The sequence below is a fragment of the Choloepus didactylus genome, chromosome 2 (genome assembly GCF_015220235.1).
Source record: "Choloepus didactylus isolate mChoDid1 chromosome 2, mChoDid1.pri, whole genome shotgun sequence".
Lineage (NCBI taxonomy): Eukaryota > Metazoa > Chordata > Mammalia > Pilosa > Megalonychidae > Choloepus > Choloepus didactylus.
Genome location: NC_051308.1, coordinates 145,604,412 through 145,624,429, shown reverse-complemented (window position 1 = coordinate 145,624,429; position 20,018 = coordinate 145,604,412). Strand labels below are relative to the sequence as shown.

Here is a 20,018-nt window from a genome sequence, read left to right as displayed (position 1 = left end):
CCCGAGAGCCTTATTGGAAAACGTGGATAACCTTGGTGACCTGGGAAGGGAATTGTATACTTGCAGCCATTTATGTAACTAGATATCGACTAGAACATTATGAAATGTGAGGGATGAAATACATGTGGCCAAATTTAGGTTTCTGGTAAGGTGGGGTTTAAGATTTTGTGGTCCAGTTTTTTTGTTTTTGTTTTTATTTTTAATTTTAGCAATCGGCAGTGCCCGCTTTGTGCCATGTGAGGTTGGCTTTTATCTGCCATGGCCTGAGTGAGTGACCTGAAACTTCAGATCACATGGGATTTTGACCTTGTCAGTTCCACTCCTACTTATGATAGTGTCATACACAGGTAAGTGGCCATTACACAGACAGGAACAGCAGGCACCAGCTTTACAAGCCAGGCAGGACTTAGCAAAATGCCATGTTCGCAACCTTGGCAAAGGTCTGGCCCGGGGGACCTCACCAGAGTCAGGTCTTCTGACTGTGCAGACTTCTGCAGTCTAACTTTGAACCACTCAGCTGTTTTTTTGTTTTGTTTTGTTTTGAGGTTAAATGCATTTTTTATTTTTGGACAACCTACATGACAGCTTTTTCTTAAAATAATGTCTCTGCTCCAAATAAATCAGGGTCAAAATAAATGAAGAGTTCAAGTGGCTTCAATTCATCTGTCTAAGTCTTGAAATTGTGTGGATGAAAAGCAGCAGCCAGTTATATTGACAGGTGGTAGATCCAAGGAATTGCAAGTTTAACACTTCTCCATTTCTAAACCATCCTTAAAGAAAATCATATATGAGGTCACATCTTCCTCATGGTAGTCCAGGAAAGTAACCATACCATCTGGATTCATGTTTTCACCAATATAGAACTGGTAGGTTTTGAAATTAGCAAGGATGTACTTGATTTGTTCTGCAGCCCCATCATCAAAGGTTTTACTCTTTCTGGTCTCTGTTCTTCAAGTTTGCCTTTGATTGACTTCATGTAATCTTTGATATAATTCTTGTAGGCTTCTTTTTTTTCTCTCTCTCTCCTCTTTTTTTTTTTTAATATTCATTTTATTGAGATATATTCACGTACCACACAGTCATACAAAACAAATTGGACATTCGATTGTTCACAGTACCATTACATAGTTGTACATTCATCACCAAAATTGATCCCTGACACCTTCATTACAACACACACAAAAATAACAAGAATAATAATTAAAGTGAAAAAGAGCAATTAAAGTGAAAAAGAACACCGGGTGCCTTTGTCTGTTTGTTTGTTTCCTTCCCCCATTTTTCTACTCATCCATCCATAAACTAGACAAAGGGGAGTGTGGTCCATATGGCTTTCCCAATCCCATTGTCACCCCTCATAAGCTACATTTTTATACAATCATCTTCAAGATTCATGGGTTCTGGGTTGTAGTTTGATAGTTTCAGGTATCTACTGCCAGCTACCCTAATTCATTAGAACCTAAAAAGGGTTGTTTATATTGTGCATAAGAGTGCCCACCAGAGTGACCTCTTGGCTCCTTTTGGAATCTCTCTGCCACTGAAGCTTATTTCATTTCCTTTCACATCCCCCTTTTGGTCAAGAAGATGTTCTCCATCCCATGATGCTGGGTCTACATTCCTCCCCGGGAGTCATATTCCACGTTGCCAGGGAGATTCACTCCCCTGGGTGTATAATCTCACATAGAGGGGAGGGCAGTGATTTCACCTTTCAAGTTGGCTTAGCTAGAGAGAGGGCCACATCTGAGCAACAAAGAGGCATTCGGGAGGAGGCTCTTAGGCACAATTACAGGGAGGCCTAGCCTCTTCTTTGCACTAACAGTCTTCCCAAGGGCAAGTCCTGTGGTAGAGGGCTCAACCCACCAAACCACCAGTCTGCTATGTCTGTGAGCACTTTAGCAACCATCTAGGTGGGGCAGGCCGATACCTCTGCATTCTCCACCAGCTCCTCTAGGGGGCTCTGCATATTTTTTTCCTTCTCTTTTTTTTTAAAAAACTTTTTTTTTTTAAATCAACTGTATAAAAAATAAAAAAATTAAAAAAAATTAAGAAAACATACAGTAAAAGAACATTTCAAAGAGACCATAACAAGGCAGTAAGAAAAAGACAACTAACCTAAGATAACTACTTTACTTCCAACATGTTCCTACTCTACCCCAAGAAAGTAACCTAATATAGCAACATTTCTGTGAACTTGTTCCTACTATACCCATCAGAAATTAACAGACCATAGTCATTCCTGGACATTCCCAGAATGTTAAATTTACCCATGAAAGCTTATCTGTTCTTATTGGATTATCACTCCCCCTTCCTTAATTGCTCTCTATCTCTAGTTCCCCTACATTCTACATTATAAACCATTCGTTTTACATTTTTCAATGTTCACATTAGTGGTAGTATATAATATTTCTCTCTTTGTGCCTGGCTTATTTTGCTCAGCATCATGTCTTCAAGGTTCATCCATGTTGTCATATGTTTCACGAGATCGTTCCTTCTTACTGCCATGTAGAATTCCATCATGTGTATATACCACATCTTACTTATCCACTCATCTGTTGAAGGACATTTGGGTTGTTTCCATCTCTTGTCAAATTGTGAATAATGTTGCTATGAACACTGGCATGCAGGTATCTGTTCTTGTCACTGCTTTCCGATCTTATGGATATATAACAAGAAGTGCAAATTGCTGGATCGAAGGGTAACTCTATATCTAGTTTCCTAAGGAACTGCCAGACTGACTTCCAGAGTGGCTGAACCATTATACAGTCCCACCAACAATGAATAAGAGTTCCTATTTCTCCACATCCTCTCCAGCATTTGTAGTTTCCTGTTTGTTTAAAGGCAGCCATTCTAATTGGTGTGAGATGGAATCTCATTGTGGTCTTAATTTGCATCTCTCTAATAGCTAGTGAAGCTGAACATTTTTTCATGTGTTTCTCGGCCATTTGTATTTCCTCTTCAGAGAACTGTCTTTTCATATCTTTTGCCCATTTTATAATTGGGCTGTTTGTACTATTGTCATTGAGTTGTAGGATTTCTTCATATATGCAAGATATCAGTCTTTTGTCAGATACATAGTTTCCAAAAATTTTTTCCCATTGAGTTGGCTGCCTCTTTACCTTTTTGAGAAATTCCTTTGAGGTACAGAAACTTCTAAGCTTGAGGAGTTCCCATTTATCTATTTTTTCTTTTGTTGCTTGTGCTTTGAGTGTAAAGTCTAGGAAGTGGCTGACTAATACAAGGTCTTAAAGATGTTTCCCTACATTATCTTCTAGGAGTTTTATGGTACTTTCTTTTATATTGAGATCTTTGATCCATTTTGAGTTAATTTTTGTGTAGGGTGTGAGGTAGGGGTCCTCTTTCATTCTTTTGGATATGGATATCCAACTCTCCCAGCCCCGTTTGTTGAAAAGACCATTATGACACAGTTCAGTGACTTTGGGAGCCTTATCAAAGATCAGTTGGCCATAGATCTGGGGGTCCAAATTCTCAATTCGATTCCATTGATCAATATGTCTATCTTTGTGCCAGTACCATGCTGTATTGACAACTGTGGCTTTATAATAAGCTTCAAAGTCAGGGAGTGTAAGTCCTCCCACTTCGTTTTTCTTTTTTAGAGTGTCTTTAGCAATTTGAGGCATCTTCCCTTTCCAAATAAATTTAATTACTAGCTTTTCCAAGTCTGCAAAGTAGGTTGTTTTGATTTTGATTGGGATTGCACTGAATGTGTAGATGAGTTTGGGTAGAATTGACATCTTAATGACATTTAGCCTTCCTACCCATGAACATGGAATATTTTTCCATCTTTTAAAGTCCTCTTCTATTTCTTTTAGTAGAGTTATGTAGTTTTCTTTGTATAGGTCTTTTACATCTTTCGTTAAGTTTATTCCTAGGTACTTGATTTTTTTAGTTGCTATTGAAAACGGTATCTTTTTCTTGAGTGTCTCTTCAGTTTGTTCATTTCTAGCATACAGAAACATTACTGACTTATGTGCATTAATCTTGTATCCCGCTACTTTGCTAAATTTGTTTGTTAGCTCTAGGAGCTGTATCATCGATTTTTCAGGGTTTTCCAGATATAAGTTCATATCATCTGCAAACAACGACAGTTTTACTTCTCCCTTTCCAATTTGGATGCCTTTTATTTCTTTGTCTTGCCGGATTGCCCTGGCTAGCACTTCCAGCATAATGTTGAGTAACAGTGGTGATAGCGGGCATCCGTATCTTGTTCCTGATCTTAGAGGGAAGGCTTTCAGTCTCTCACCATTGAGTACTATGCTGGCTGTGGGTTTTTCATATATGCTGTTTATCGTATTGAGGAAGTTTCCTTCAATTCCTACCTTTTGAAGTGTTTTTATCAAAAAGGGATGTTGGATTTTTTCGAATGCTTTTTCAGCATCTATTAAGATGATCATTTGGTTTTTCCCTTTTGATTTGTTGAAGTGTTGTAATACATTGATTGATTTTCTTACATTGAACCATCCTTGCATGCCTGGAATGAACCCCACTTGGTCATGGTGTATGATTTTTTCAATGTATCTTTGAATTCAATTTGCAAGTATTTTGTTGAGGATTTTTGCATCTATATTCATTAGGGAGATTGGCCGGTAGTTTTCCTTTTTTGTAGCATCTTTGCCTGGTTTTGGTATTAGATTGATGTTAGCTTCATAAAATGAGTTAGGTAGTGTTCCATTTTCTTCAATGTTTTGAAAGAGTTTAAGTAAGATTGCTGTCAGTTCTTTTTGGAAAGTTTGGTAGAATTCCCCTGTGAAGCCATCTGGCCCTGGGCATTTATTTGTGGGAAGTTTTTTGATGACTGATTGGATCTCTTTGTTTGTGATTGGTTGGTTGAGGTCTTCTGTTTCTTCTCTGGTCAGTCTAGGTTGTTCATATGTTTCCAGGAAACTGTCCGTTTCCTCTACATTATCCAGTTTGTTGCCATACAGTTGTTCATAGTATGCTCTTAAATTTTTTTTAATTTCTTTTGGATCTGCAGTAATGTCACCTTTCTCATTCATTATTTTGTTTATCTGGGTCTTCTCTCTTTTTGATTCTGTCAGTCTAACTAGGGGCTTGTCAATCTTGCTGAACGTCTCAAAGAACCAACTTTTGGTGTTATTTATCCTCTCTATTGTTTTTTTGTTCTCTATGTCATTTATTTCTGCTTTAATCCTTGTTATTTCTTTTATTCTACTTGGTTTAGGATTGGTTTGCTGTTCATTTTCTAGCTTCTTCAGTTGATCCATTAGTTCTTTGATTTTGGCTCTTTCTTCCTTTTTAATATATGCATTTAGCACTATAAATTTCCCTCTCAGTACCGCTTTTGCTGCATCCCATAGGTTTTGGTATGTTGTGTTCTCATTTTCATTCATCTCTATATATTTAGCAATTTCTCTTGCTATTTCTTCTTTAACCCACTGATTGTTTAGGAGCATGTTGTTTAACCTCTAGGTATTTGTGAATTTTCTATGTCTGTGATGGTTATTGACTTCTAATTGTATTCCATTGTGGTCACAGAATGTGCTTTGAATAATTTCAATCTTTTTAAATTTTTTGAGGCTTGTTTTATGTCCCAGCATATGATCTATTCTGGAGAAAGTTCCATGAGCACTAGAAAAGAAAGTGTATCCTGGTAATTTGGGATGTAATGTTCTATATATGTCTGTTAAATCTAATTCATTTATCAGATTGTTTAGGTTTTCAGTTTCCTTATTGGCCTTCTGTCTGGTTGATCTGTCTATAGGAGAGAGTGATGTGTTGAAGTCTCCCACAATTATTGTGGGAATATCAATTGCTTCCTTTAGTTTTGCCAGTGTTTCTCTCATGTATTTTGTGGCACCTTGATTGGGTGCATAAACATTTATGATTGTTATTTCTTCTTGTTGAATTGCCCCTTTTATTAGTATGTAGTGGCCTTCTTTGTCTCTCATAACATCCCTGCATTTAAAGTCTATTTTATCTGAGATTAATATTGCTACACCTGCTTTCTGTTGGCTGTAGCTTGCATGAAGTATTTTTTCCATCCTTTCACTTTCAATTTTTTTGTGTCCCTGTGTCTAAGATGAGTCTCTTGTATGCAACATACTGATGGTTCATTTTTTTTTTTATCCATTCTGCGAATCTGTATCTTTCAATTGGGGAGTTTAATCCATTTACAGTCAACGTTATAACTGTGAAGGCATTTCTTGAATCAGCCATCTTATCCTTTGGTTTCTGTTTGCCATATATATTTTTTCCCTCTCCCTATTAATATCCTTTAATGTACTGGATTATTAAAGATATTTGATCTCTTTAGTACTGAACCTTTCTCCATGTCTTTCTCTTCTTTCTTTGTTTCTCTGTCTGTAGGGCTCCCTTTAGTGTCTCCAGTAGGGCAGGTCTCTTGTTAGCAGATTCTCTCAGCACTTGTTTATCGGTGAAAAATTTAAGCTCTCCCTCAAATTTGAAGGAGAGCTTTGATGGATAAAGTATTCTTGATTGGAAATTTTTCTCTCTCAGAATTTTAAATACGTCATGCCACTGCCTTCTCATCTCCATGGTGGCTGCTGAGTAGTCACTATTTAGTCTTATGTTGTTTCCTTTGTATGTGGTGAATTGCTTTTCTCTTGCTGCTTTCAGAACTTGCTCCTTCTCTTCTGTATTTGACAGTGTGATCAGAATATGTCTCAGAGTGGGTTTATTTGGATTCATTCTATTTGGAGTTTGCTGGGCATTTATGATTTGTGTATTTATGGTGTTTAGAAGTGTTGGGAAGTTTTCCCCAACAATTTCTTTGAATACTCTTCCTAGACCTTTACCCTTCTCTCCCCCTTCTGGAACACCAATGATCCTTATATTTGGATGTTTTATATTATCTATCATATCCCTGAGGTCCATTTCGATTTTTTCAATTTTTTTCCCCATTCTTTCTTTTGTCCTTTCATTTTCCATTCTGTCATCTTCCAGGTCACTGATTTGTTGTTCAACTTCCTCTAGTCTTGTATTATGAGTATCCAGAATCTTTTTAATTTGGTTAACAGTTTCTTTAATTTCCATAAGATCATCTGTTTTTTTTTATTTACTCTTGCAATGTCTTCTTTATGCTCTTCTAGGGTCTTCTTGATGTCCTTTATATCCTGTGACATGCTCTTCTTCATGTCATTTATATCCTGTGCCATGGTCTCATCATTCATCTTTAGTTCTTTGATTAATTGCTCCAGGTACTGTGTCTCCTCTGATCTTCTGATTTGGGTGCTTGGACTTGGGTTATCCATATTGTCTGGTTTTTTCATATGCTTTAAAATTTTCTGTTGTTTTTGGCCTCTTGTCATTTGCTTAACTTTATAGGGTTCTTTTAGGATTTGTAGACCAATTGAAATCCTTATCTCTAATTTGTCAGATGTACAGCTTTGTGGAGTACACTTTAACTAATCAGCAGGTGTCATCCACGAGCCACCTATTCCCCTCAAGCCAGTTCTCCCCCACTTTGTCTTTGTGGTGAGTGGGGGAGTGAGTCTTGTGAGGTCCAATTGGTTTACCAAGCTTGTGTGTGTAGTTGGTGTTGCCCGCCCTGTATATGGGGCATGTGTCTGGGTGGTCAGGGAGGGGGGGCGGCTCTAGCAATCAAATCTCCCTGGTATTCCTGGAGTTTTAAAGTTGCTGCAATGGTCTAATCCTTCAGTTCAGTCCTGCCACAGTTTGTTTCTGCTTCTGACCCACAAGTCCTTGGTATTGGCGTATGGCTCCTGAGACTTGCGAGTGGGTCCCTCTTCCAGGCTGCACACCCCCAGGTCCTCTGTTGAGGGATCTGTAGGCTTCTTTTGTGAAGGTGGTTTCCTACAAGTGGTGATTCATGACACATCAACACCAGTGATGACTCTGCTTTCTGTACCTTCATCCTCGGGGCCTTTGGCAGAGGCATTTCCTCTAGTGAGAGTGTCATCAATGCTACCCTCTGTCTTACTTACTGTCTTCCACTCCACCTCCAGGCACAGCCCTACTGCAATCTCCTGGTCTTTTAAATGTCAAAGAACATCACTTCATGGCTGATGAGGTCCTGGTAGATGATCATGACGGAAGCTGGAGGGAAGTGGTGGCAGCGCTGGCGTGGCAGGAGCCCGGAGCTCAAAGCGGGTGCAGAGCAGGCAGAAAAGGCCTCGAACCACTCACTTTGGATGTTAATATGTGGGGCCTCAGTTGACAGATGTTGGTCACAACAGCCTCAGTAAACTATGGAAAGAGTTCAATTGTAGAAGACAGAATCTTTCCATATGCAAGCCTTGGGGCTCTTAGGGTGTTCTGGTTTGTTAACGCTGCCATTACACAAAATGCCAGAAATGGATTGGCTTTTATAAGAGGGTTTATTTGGTTACAAAGTTACAGTCTTAAGCCATAAAAGTGTCCAGGCTAAGTCGTCAACAATAGGGTGTCTTCACAGAAGAATGGCCAATGGCGTTTGGAACACCTCTGTGGTCTGGGAAGGCGTATGGCTGGTGTCTTCTTTCTTTGCTCCCAGGTTATGTTTTAAAATGGCTTTCTCCCAGGATGTTTCTCTCTAGGCATCTGGGGATATTCTCTTAGTTTCTCCCAGGCAAACTCTAGAGTAGCAAAAGTCTACTTTCAATGGCCATCTTCAAAATGTGTCTCCTGGCTGCATCAGCAAACGCTTTCTGTCTGTATGCTCTTAAAGGACTCCAGTGATTTAATTAAGACCCACACTGAATAGGTGGAGCCACACCTCCACAGAAATATCTAATTAAAGTTATTACCTACAGTTAGGGGGTCACATCTCCATGGAAACAGCCTAATCCAAAGATTCCAACCTAATCAACAGTAATACATCTACCCCCACAAGATTGCATTAAAGAACATGGCATTTTGGAGGATATAATTCATCCAAACTGGCACATAGGGATTTGAACTTCATTTTCTAGTTTTTGTGAGTTTCTCAGTCAGATTTGCCACCCAGCACTGTTATGAATTGAACTGTGTGCTCCAAGAAGATATGTTCAAGCCCTAACCCTTTGTCTTATGAATGGAATCCTATTTAGAAAGAGGACCTTTGAAGATGTTACCAGTTAGGGTGGGGTCAAACTGTAGGGTGGATGCTAATCCACCATGACTATTCCTTATAAGAAGGGGAGAATTGGGCACAGAGAGAAGACAGCCATTTGACAGAGGCAATTGAGTCATCCTATGGATTGCCAGCAAGCCACTGCCAGAACCTCACAGGTTTCAGGAGTGTGGCCCTGCCAGCACCTTGATTTTAGACTTCTAGCTGCCAGAACTCTGAGACGATAAATTCCTGTTGTTTTAAGCCACACAGTCTGTGGTACTTTGTTACAGCAGCCTCAAGAAACTAAGACAGGGATTATAAACTAACACTAAATTTCACATGTGTTTTGGTGCATGCATGCTTCTAGCTTTAAATTTTTGTCTCGGGCCTAGGCAGACAGTGTAAATAAGCTGCCCCAAATTCCATTTATTTTGTTCTTCATTCAAGGCCAGGGGTGGATCCATGTGGCTTAGCTAATATATCTTAAGAGTTACTCCCACAATATGATTTCAAGTTTGTTCTGGATTTGTTGTTTACATAAACTCTGACCATGGCTCTAGATTTAAATTTCAGACACTAAATATGAGGGCAGAGTTCAAATAGCTTGTCCACTTTCTCTTCTCTGAATGGAACAGTCCCACTCAGCTGATATTCCCCCAATCAGACCAGGGCTCAATTTCTAATAGTCCTGACTGGCTCCCTTTGCTATGACCTCCCCTAGAGGTCTAATTCCATTAATTAATTAATAAGCATATTCCACCAGAATATTTATATTCTAGAATATAAATATTCAGAATATATATATATTTATATTCAGAATATTTATATTCCCCAATCAGACCAGGGCTCAATTTCTAATAGTCCTGACTGGCTCCCTTTGCTATGACCTCCCCTAGAGGTCTAATTCCATTAATTAATTAATAAGCATATTCCACCAGAGTTTAGGCAGTTATCTCCATGTCCACCAAGGGCTGTAATTGATACTTTTCCTGTAATTCTTTCAGTATTTTATACCAATCTTCCTGGGCTTCTCCTCTCAAATTATGTCCAGTTCTTTTCTAACTATTTGGAATAACAGTCTCAATCTTTAAAATAGTGGATTTCCAATTGCTTACATTATGAATTTTCCACCTACAGCTTTACAGGGTTGCTTCTCAATTGTTTTGGGGGTCTTGGCCCATGGGGAGAGCAGTTTCACTCTGCTTTCTCATATCTTTTCTCTCTCTCAGCAGGAATTCTTCAGGCCTCAGAGTTTCTGATCTAGTAACAACAGAAACATCTCTCTCTTTTGTAATCCCTTCATTAAGAGTATTTACATTTGGGCATATATTCTTTACCCATTTGTCTTTCCTGGTCCAAATACTTCATTTTCCCCCTCAACTCTGCCCAGCCTGATTGCTTTGATCTCAACCTTCCTCTTTAAGAAATCAATGTATCCCCATAGCTCAGTGATTTTCTGGGAGGGTGCAGCTGGTATCAGAACAAGACAATTCCTTTTTGGTGGTGACTCTCCTACACGTCACTTAGCATCCCTGACCCTGTTCACTCAATGTCAGGAGAAGTATCATTCACTGTGACAATCAAACCACTCATTTTCAAATACTCCGTTGGTGGAGTAAGTTTTCTACCTCTACCATCCCATTGAGAATCATTGCTCCAGCCTAGTCAAATAAATCTGTCTTCTTTTCCTTTTTCTTTTTTTCACTTTTGCATTGTTCCTTATATGAAATAAGACCAATGTATATTTTTCAAACTACTCCATTTCCTTCTTAACTTCCTAAGCAAATGTGATTCTTAGAGGCATAATATTCCAGGCTTAGCAGTTAGGACTACAATAATTTTATAAGTGTTTTTCTACCTCAACTTAAGAAGATAGCATATAAGGGCCCCCATTTCATCTGTTCATTAGTAAAATCACCAATATAATGTCTCTTTATATAGGAGCTGCCATAATTTAAAATAGAGAGAAATAGTTTGAAAAAAATATATCTGGCCTGGAAGGTAAAGGAAAGTAAAAAAGGATTGCATTCAAATCCAGCAAATACTACCAGCTCTATATGAGCTTAAAAGGGGAAGGAACTAACTTAATAAGCAGGTGGAACTTATTGCAAACTCAGCTGAACCTCCTTGAAAGGCTTAGAGAAAGTGTTTGAAGAAACACATGGTAGAAGTGTTAATCCCAGAAAAGCACCTATGGAAAGTCTTCAGAAACATCAACAGTAGCTTCTGTTCAGGCATTTGCAGGGGAAGATTCTCCACCTGGAACACTTAGGGACATACATAAAAGCCTTCTCTACAAGCGGTTTTCTTAGACCTAAGCAATTCCAGGGCAAGAGGCAGCAGCAAGTTACAGGAGCACAGAGGTCAAGGGTGCTCTCAAGAGCTAGTGGAAACTGTTGCTACTCAAAGCCATCCAGAAGTAAAGAGATCAGAGGAGAACTGGAAATTTGAAAATACTCGATGGAAAAGAAAAGCAAATCAAATAAGACTTGATGCCCAGAGCTGCCACCATGGAAAATTTCCGTATTTATAAGAAGGCAGCAATAACTCCCATGCCACTCACTAAGATAGTATGCATAGGCAAATTTTCCCCGAGATTATGATAAAATTGAGTTTTTACCCTTGCCCTTGAAGGTCAAGATCATCAATGTAGGACTATGGTCATAAACAGACTGTCATCTTATTTAGACTGAGGTTAAGAATTTCTTTTTCTACTTTCCTTTTCTCAGACACAATATCTCCTAAGATCCTTGATAATATCAATACCAGGTTCAGGGATAACTCTCTTAGGGCTAGGGATTACCCAATTTTCCAGATTTAGTGGGCATGGATCCAGTATCTAAACTGTTTAGATTTCTGATCAGTACAGCACATGAGAGACTAGGTAAGCTCTGTAGTTACAACAGTGGAGAAATCTCAGGCTATTGCACCAGAAAGCACCCAGTTCTACCCAGGTACCAAGACATTTCCGGCTAAGACTGAGCAGAGATAAATCAGGTGTTTTAATTTCTTTGAACTTTTAATTCACAAAGGTTTTACTTCAAACATGGTTTCCTTGAATATTAAATTTCAAGGATATGTCATCTTTGGCTTTTAATTTCTCCCCAGAGATTTAATAACAGGAGTGAGTTTATATCTAAATTTGGGCCATCTCTATGTGTGTCAGTTTGTGTATATTATGTCCCCCAGAAAAAGCCATATTCTTTAATGGAATCTTGTGGGGGCAGAGGTATTAGTGTTGATTAGGTTGGAAACTGCTGATTGTTTCCATGGATATGTGACCCACCCAACTGTGAGTGACATATTTGATTAGGATGTGACCTGTTGATGAATGTTTCCATAGAAATGTGTCCCTGCCCATTCAGGGTGGGTATTAATTGAATCACTGGAGTCCTATAAAAAGTTGACAAACAGAAGGAACTCAGAGCTGCAGCCAAGAGAGACACTTTGAAGAATACACAGGAGCTGAGAGAGGAGCTGAAATGCAACCTAGCAGCAAGCAGATGCCAGCCATGTGCCTTCCCAGCTAAAACAGGTTTTCCAGATACCTTCCTCAATGAAGGTATTCTACTGTTGATGCCTTTTTTTGGACATTTGCATGGCCATAAGACTGTAACTTTGTAACAAATAAACCTCCTTTATAAAAGCCAATCCATTTCTGGTGTTTTGCATAACAGCAGCATTAGCAAACTGGAACAGTATGTTATTACCATTTTGTGGTAGGCATCTTAATATTGTCATTTAATCTCATGTAAATGCCTTGATGGGTTTTTTTTTTCTGTTGTATTCAAATTATCATGGCAAAACATCACAAAATAAATAAAATACAGATTCTACTATGTAAGTTGAGGATCTATTGCTATGAACGGGTCATAGTATTTGGACAACTGTTTTCAAATATGCCTGAGTAATAGCCTGACCTACTAGTTATGCCTTCTTCCAGTCCAAGGCACCCCCAGGAGAGGTTTTGGAACCTTGGAAAAATATCAAGAGCTCCAGGCCTGCCTCTGGAAAAGAAGAAACAGATACTCTAGGAAAAAAAAAAATGCTTCCTCGGCAATTCTGAGGAAACCATTGACAACCTCTCAGAAACCCAGAGGAAGCCTAGACCATCTGGAAAATGTGAAGATGCCAGCAGAGCACCTGGTTCCACCTTGAGTCCAGGAACCAAAGCCCATTTGGAATAGGGTGGGGAGAAAATGAGGTGGTTAATGAAGTAGAAATTAGTTTTCTATAAAGGGGAATACAGAGCAGGACCAAAAGCAGGTTGCAGGGTAAGAAAGTATTTTATATGATAGAGGTAATAGAGTACATTTGTAATTATCAGACACCTGGTTTCTGAGCTGTGTCAGAAAATGGCAGTTTCCCCTTCCACTGCACAATGTGGACCCTTAAGGAGAGTTAAAAAGAAAATAATTTGCCCAAAAGGAATATATGTATGTTTGTGTTTCTCTATATACAAGTACCTATGTATATATACTCAACCACAACAATGGTGTAAGAGAATCTTCACATCTACAATATGTCACTTACACATTCCCAGATTCACCGAAAATAGTTCTGCTGAACAGAAAATGTTCTGAAAGAGAAGGGACAGGTCAGTTTAAAAACAATTGAGCTCAAAAATGTTTGAATATTGTCTTCTTGGTAGGCTCAGTTGTGGAATGTAATCCAGAAAAAGCACAAGTTTGTAGAATATTCTAAGAGATAAGTTTTTGAGCAGCTTTATTTTAATGCTTTCATTTGCTATAATGAAATGAGATAATAAATCCCTATTTGTGTCTGAGTATTCCAAAATAGCTTGTAAGAATAGAAAATTCTGACAGTTGCTGAGAAAAAGGAAAAAAAAAAGCACATGAAAATAGCTGAATCTGTCCAATCTTGTATTTATCCATTCAGGCTATAAATGGTGTTATTGTTGAAAAGAAGTTAAGAAATTTTCTTTAGGAAAAGAAATTTTTTGTGGAAAAAAATGGCATTTGTTACTCACTAAACACAAATGTATAAAATTAATTTGATTCCCTTTTATTGTTATCTAAGTAAAAACATAATAGCAGATTGTCATTTATTCATTCTGCAAATACTTTCCTGTGTTCCCATGTGGGCAAGACCCAGGGCCCAGCACTGATGGAAATGGACACCAATGGAAATAAAATGTAGTCTCTGCCCTCAAAAAGTCTTATAATCTTCACAAATTAAAATCATGATGAACGACACAAGCAGGCAATTCACAAAAGAAGAAAAACTAATTGTATAGAAATATACATGAAATTATCATCTCATTAGAAATGAAGAAATACAAGTTAAGAAAACCAAATGATATACTGTTTTTCATCAACAACATAGAAAAGATTTTTGAACAGTAATATGCAAGATTGGTGCATAAAAAATAGGTCCTCTTATTAATTATTGATTGGAGCATAAATTGGAATATATTTCTGGAATATAATCTGACAATATGTATCAAAAGAACTAAAAGTGTTCATGTTCTATGACACAATTCCACCTCCAAGAATTTCAAATGAAGAAATAGATTATTGAAGACGTCTTTTATTTTCCTGCAATTTTATTGAGATAGTCATATACCATATGATCACCCAAAGTGTACAATCAACTGTTCACAGTTGTGCATTCACCACCACAATTTTTGAACATTTTCATTACTCTAAAAAAGTAATCAAATAAAAATAAGAATAAAAATTAAAGTAAAAAAAGAAAACCCAAAACACCCCTTACTCCCTATTATTTATTTACTTTTTGTCCCCATTTTTCTACTCATCTGTCCATACACTGGATAAAGGGAGTAGGAGCCACAAGATTTTCACAATCACAGGGTCACACCGTATAAGGTATATAGTTATACACTTGTCTTCAAGAATCAAGGCTACTGGATTGCAGTTCAACAATTTCAGGTTTTTCCTTCTAGCTATTCTAATACACTAAATACAAAAAAGGGATGTCTATATAATGCATAAGAATAGCCTCCAGAATGACCCCCTCTACTCCATTTGAAATCTCTCAGTCACTGTAACTGTACTTTGTTTCATTTCTCTTCCCCTTTTTAGTCAAGAAGGCTTTCTCAATCCCATGATGCCAGGTCCAGATTCATCCCCTGGAGTCATGATCCACATTGCTAGGGAGACCTACAACCCTGCGAGTCATGTCCCATATAGGGGGGAGGGCAGCAAGTCCAACTGCCAAGTTAACTTAGAGAAACCACATCTGAGCAACAAAAGGTTCCCTTTGAGTGACCCTTAGTCACAACTGTAAGTAGGCTTGGCCTCTCCTTTGCAGTAATGGGCTTTATAAGGGCAAGCCCCAAGATTGAGGACTTGGCCTACTAAATTGGTAGTCCCCAATGCTTGCGAAAATATAAGAAATTCCCCAGGTGGGTAAATTTAATATTTCCACAGTCTCTCAAAGGGGCTTTGCCCAATTTACTCTGGGATTTATTGGTGCTTCACACTAACCTGTACAAACCAACCAGATCCTACTCCCTATTCAGGTTTCCGTGTAATTATGGTGTTTGAATAAACTGACCATACAAGTTAAATTATATAGCATGCTACAGAAAATATAGATTTTTTCCACAAAATAAACATCTCTTTCTTTGGTCTCACATAGAATTTGAAGTTTTAAAACACAGTCAATATCATCCTTTCCCCTTTAGTATGATTTACCTTAGTCCTAACCAAATCCACTTCGTTCATATATCTAAATTGAAGTCTGATCTCTTTTTCACCTTCTTTAACATTTTCTTTATGGGGTAAAGTTGGCATTCATAGCTGCTGAAATCTGGCTCTGAATCTCAGGTATCACACAGATACCCGAGGTTCTGGGGACCAACCAGGTTGCACACAAAGAGCTCAGCATCTCAGAATCTAAAAATTACACTGAAGTTCTCTTAAATGGAGCAATGAGAATGTTCACTATACATTTTTCGGATAGCTAAAAATATATATATTAACAAAGTACCATGAAATGGAAGATGCGTCAAAATATATCACATTGTTATAATATAATACTATGGTGCTGTTAAATATTAAGTGGCAGAGTAATACTAAATAACATTAAGAATTTTATAATATAATTAGTGAAAAAAAACTACAAAGCATTGGGTACAATATGACACACCACTGTAAATAAAGAGTGTGTCTATGTTGTATAAAAACATACATACATACACACACGGAGGCATGCCAAAGTGGTAAGATACATACAAAAAGTTAAAATAGTTAGGCAAGAAATAAAATTATAGGTAATTTTTATTTTCTTAATTTTGCTAATTTGTGCTTTCTAAATATTTTATAACATTTTATGCTAACATGTATCTCTTCTGTGGTTAAAAATAAACTTTTATTTAAACAACTTTTGTTTGTCTGTTGTTTAGGCACAAATCCTGTGTGCCTTCTAAGATTCCATTATCTGCCTCCTTTCTCTGTCTCAGTTGACTACCCACCTCTGTTGAATTGCCCTCCACTCTCACACTTGGATAAAATTCCATACATTGGAGTATGGGATTTGACTTCCTAAGAAGCTACTAAGTAACCAGATGACACAATCCACACAGTATTGGTTATTTCCCATAGGACGAACCCCATCCATTAAGAAAAGGAGATGGCAAAAAAGTCAGACATTATTCTTCCTTCTTTCTCTCATCCCTACTTTCCACTGGTGTGATCCCTTTGTGGAGTCTGTCTGACAAAGTTCCATGTTCTGAGCGAACATGTTAGCTGAGAAACCTGCTGTCTCTCTATATCCCATCATGAAGTGGTGGACTGCACTGTAACATAGCTTTTCTTGGCTCCCTTCTTTTCTACATCCTCACTGCCCTAGGGCTTGCACTTTCCAGATAAAATGTCAGCACCTTAATTTTCTTCTCCAGGCTCTCCTTTCTAGAGAATCCAGGCCAAAACAAGCAATAATGGAAGAGGAGATGGGCATAATGTCCATATTATAAGTTTATTATAAGTTTCAGGTCAGAGATCCTAACTGAATGTTAGAGCAAATACAGTAAGAAGGGACCACTCCCAATCAGGGAATTAGGAAAGTCTTCCCAAAAAGAGCACCTAAGTCGGAACTTTCAACATGAGTATGATTTTTTACAAATAGAAATCATGTAAAGACAATCAAGGGATACTACTGACCCAAACTTTGGTGTATCCAAAATTAGTAATTTGCAATTAGCTTCATATAAAGGAGACCAAAATAGCAATTTCTTAACCATTCAGTTAAGTAACTATTCAGGGATTTATGCTTTTGAAGTTGCTAAGTAGATGGTTTCTGGCATTGGTTGAGTGACTCAAGGATTAAGAGCCAAGAAATCTGCAATTCTCTTGGACTTTCCTTCATGGTGACAGGATGGACAAGATGGGGGACACAAAATGGCTATACCAACTAAAATGCCCATATTTTAGGAAACTTTACTCAAAGCTCCACCTAACAACCAGCATCGATTACTTTCTAAGTGATTAGGAATGTGTGACATAGTCACCCATTTATACAAGTGAAACTAAGAAATGAAGATTTTAGCAGGGCGTATTGGAACCAATATCCAAATCGGGATTATGATACAAAGGAAGGATAAAATACATACTTGTTAGGCAAGTCAAAGGAAGCAGCAAGTCAAACGAAGACTCATAGGATCTGGGAGCTTATTTGTCATAACTTGTGCAAGAGAAAGGGAGGAGTCAAAGATAACTAAAGTTTCCAGGCTGCCTAGGAGAATGAGCATCTAATAGCACTGACTCAGACGTATGACCTCCAAGCGTCACCAATGATTTTCAATATGACCCTGAGATAATTTCTTAACTTTTTAAGTCTCAGTTTCCTCAAATGAAGATGGGGATAATGCATACTGTAAGATTGCTATGAAGCTCAGGTTTATACCCAAGAGAATGGAAAACACAAAACAAACAAAAACCTGTATATGAATGTTCATGACAACCTGATCCATAATAGCCTCAAAGTGGAAACAATCCAAATGTCCATCAACTAATGAATGGGTAAACAAAATGTGGTATATCCATACAATGAAATACTATTTGATCACGAAGAAGAATGAAGTACTGATACATGCTACCACATGGATAAATCTTGAAAAGATTGTGCTAAATGAAAGAAGCCTATCACAAAAGGCCACATAGTGTATGATTCCATTTATATGAAATGGAAAAGTCTATAGGAACAGAATGTAGACTTGTGGTTGCCAGAGGCTAGCAAAAGGGAGGAATCAATAGTGATGGTTGCACAACTGTGTGAAAATACTAAAAACTACTGAATTCTATACTATAAAAGGGTGAATTTTGTGATATATGAATTATGCCTCAATAAAGCTCCTATTATAAAAAAGATTGTTTTGAAGATCAACTATAGTCCACGTAAAGTGCTGGACACAGTGTTTGTAACATAATCAGCACTCAATAAATGTTAGCTATTATTAAATCCTCTTTTAGATTGGTTGGATTTGTGAAGCTTTGTGTACCTATAAAGTCACTGGGGAAAAAACGGATGAGTCGGCCTGCTTTTGTTTTTTAAATGCAATTTTATTGAGATATAATCACATAACATATAATCATTCAAAGTGTCCAATAAGTTGTTCACAGTATCATTGTATAGTTGTGGTTTCATCACCACAAACTTTGAACATTTTCATTACTCCAAAAATAAAATGAAAATTAAAGTAAAAAAGAATATCCAAAGCATCCCATTCCCCTACTCCCCACATTGTCCATTTACTTCTTTTAGTACAGTTTAATTCATACACCCTACAGTCATTCACAGTGTACCATCAATTATTCACAGCACCATCACACAGTTGTGCATTCATCACCAGAATCAATTTTTGAACCTTTTACTTACTCCAAAACAAAAATAAAAGCAGAAAAGAACACCAGAATCTTTCCATCCCCTCCAACCCACCCTATTCTTCATCTAATTTTTGTCCCCATTTTTCCACTCATCTGTCCATACACTGGATAGACGGAGTGCGAGCCTCAGGGTTTTCACACACAGTCACACTATGCAATCTACATAGTTACACAATCATCTTCAAGAATCAAGGTCACTGGGTTACAGTTTGACAGCTTCAGTTATTTCCCTCTAGCCATCCCAACACACTAAAGGCTAAAAGGTGATATCTCTATAACACATAAGGATACCCTCCAGTGTGACCTCTCAACTCCATTTGAAATCTCTCAGCCACTGGAACCCTACTTTGCTTCATCTCTCTTCCTCTTTTTGGTCAAGAAGATCCTCTCAATCCCACAGTGCTGGGTCCAGGCTCATCTCCAGGAGTCATTTCCCATGTTGCCAGGGGGATTCACAGTGGGAGGGCAGTGAGTTGACTTGCCTGCCGGGTGGGCTTGAGAGAGACGGGGATCGGCCTGCTTTTAGGGAAGGGAAAGAAATTATAAATCATGAAGTGGGCTACTATGTTTCTGTTGTGGCCATGGCAACTGGGAAATCCCATGGTTCAGAGTCCAGCTGAGGCAGCAGATGTCTTGGTGGCAGAGGGCAGGACAAGGTGCAGTGGGGAAGCCTGGAACCCTCACGGTCACCACCTTTCTGGCCGATGTTTGCAGGCAAGAATGAGAATTTCCCAATGTCCCAAGGCTCAGAACAGAGAATTGCAGACCTCTCCAGAGCCAATGTTGATTGTAAGGCACTGTAAATTAGGGGGAAATTTCCCACCAAATATCAGATGTTTGGACCAATGTCATGAACACAATTTCTGCTCCCAAGAGAGGAAATATAGGATTTAAGGAGAGAAAAACCCCTCTAAAGCTGAGCTTTCCGTACAATCTGGATCTATGTAATCCAATAAAAGGGCTTAATTTTTTGCAGTATGCTCTGAAGTTACCACTTACTGCGACAAGATGGTCTATTACATGCACAAAGCCCTGAAGGGGCAAACATAGTGGATAATTTCATTGTTAAATGTGTTCTCATACTGAATTTCCTTCTTTCAAAAGAAGAGTGTAACACATGA

General features: G+C 38.2%; 1 pseudogene; it reads right to left on the bottom strand.

The window, feature by feature from the left end:
* Window positions 1-743: 743 nt before the first annotated feature.
* LOC119518536 lies at window positions 744-8,044 on the bottom strand (annotated as a pseudogene).
* Window positions 8,045-20,018: the final 11,974 nt, after the last annotated feature.